Consider the following 1935-nt stretch of genomic DNA (forward strand, 5'->3'; position numbering starts at 1 on the left):
GGGTGGTTGTGAGCCACCATGTGGTTGCTGGGATTTGAACTCTGGACCTTCGGAAGAGCAGTCGGGTGCTCTTACCCACTGAGCCATCTCACCAGCCCGAAAAATTGTTTTTTTTAAAGAAAAGTAGCAAAAGGAAAGATCGAGGACTCTAAGCTCTGACTAGAGCTCCTCTGTATACTTCTGAGGGGTAGGGGTTTATGATCGTGAATATAAACATCACCTTTACATGTGTATGTGTGCACTGAGTGTACATGGCCAGGTGGGTGTATGACCCAAGACCTATTCTCCTTAACAGTAGGTTGTTCTGGGTAACAGGACAACACCCTGTGCAGACCTCAAGTGGCCTCAATCTTGGGCAGACTGCTTGACTGAGTGACTTGAGGGTGGGTCCCTAATGAAAATAGGTCAGGCTTCAGTAGGTGCCTTCCCATCCCCCTCCTTTCTCACCAAGGACTCATTGCCCAGGTTAAAAACCTGTTGGCCCAGGTGATGCAAACCTGGGACAGAAACCCAGAAACCTGGGGATGCCCCTGAATCAGGGAACCAGCTATTGACTTACAAGAGAGGCTCATTTCCTGTCGTTCTGGATCGTTTTTTCCTGGTTTCTAAAAGGCTGGTTTTCCCAATCCCACCCAAAAATCTTACCATTGGGGGAGAACCTCAAGACAGGAGGCACAAAGTCTGAGTTAATTTTGTTATTGTGAAAACTTGAGGAAAGAGAGGATAAGGCAAGATCTAGGCAGGCCTGAATGGGTTCAAGGGGTGTGTTTTCCCACCTTTACTGGGCCACAATTCTTTCCAAGGAAATCAGAAAGTAAACTTCATATTAAGTGCCAACTGTATGCCAGGCACTCTGCTAAGAACCTTATACACATGATCTCCTTTGGTTTCCATAGCTTTTCAGGGCAGTAGGTCACCTTCTTATATATCGGAAATCAGGAAACTGAGACTTAGAGATATTTATTAACCCGGCCAGGGTGCTGGAAGGGACTAGGAGATTTGTCATGAAACTGTATTTACAGAACACTACCAAAGAAGGACAGCATTAATCAAGGGGATCGGAAGGGTGAGGCTCCCTAGCCTCACTTGGAACAACCACTACATGTCACTGTCAGTCAGCATGGCGATCTATGATGGGGGTTCAGTGCCAGGCTTGAAGGAGAAATTCAGCTAGCCAGATTTCCCTTCCCAGGGAGACTGGGCGCAGAAGGGGATACATCCCAAGCAACAATGGCGCTGGGCGGGAGGTGAGCACCAAGACAAGCCTCTGCTTCCTCCCACACAAGAGCCTTGGCTTCCCAGAACCTCTCCTCTAACTCCAGCATTTCCTCTTCCCTTAAACTCTTTCTCCATCCTATGTTCCCATTATCGGGTTGTAGAGGGTAGGAACGGCCCAGAGTAGGATGCAAGAACCAAACCAACCAGCAATTAAAAAACAAACAAACAAAACACACACACAAAACGGAGCTGGAAAGATGGCTCAGCAGTTAAGAACACTGACTGCTCTTCCAGAGGTCCTGAGTTCAATTCCCAGAAACCACATGGTGGCTCACAACCATCTGTAACCGCATTTGATGCCCTCTTCTGGTGTGTCTGAAGACAACTACAGTGTATCCATATAAATAAAGCCTTTAAAAAACAAACAAACAAACAAACAAACAAAACACAAAATTTCCTTGTGGACTGCTTCAGAAGCGGGGGACTCAAGCAGCCATCTGAGTTCTTTATCAAGTCCCCTAATTATGGGGTCCTCATCTGGTGATGAATGAGAAGAAGGGCTGATAGGCCAGGGCCCTCAGAGCCTCTTGGTGCTTCCTTCCAGGGATGTGTTTAAACTGGGTTGAGCCGGGCGTAGTGGCGCACGCCTTTAATCCCAGCACTTGGGAGGCAGAGGCAGGCGGATTTCTGAGTTCGAGGCCAGCCTGGTCTACAGAG

Source organism: Mus caroli, chromosome 11 (assembly GCF_900094665.2).
Source record: "Mus caroli chromosome 11, CAROLI_EIJ_v1.1, whole genome shotgun sequence".
NCBI lineage: Eukaryota > Metazoa > Chordata > Mammalia > Rodentia > Muridae > Mus > Mus caroli.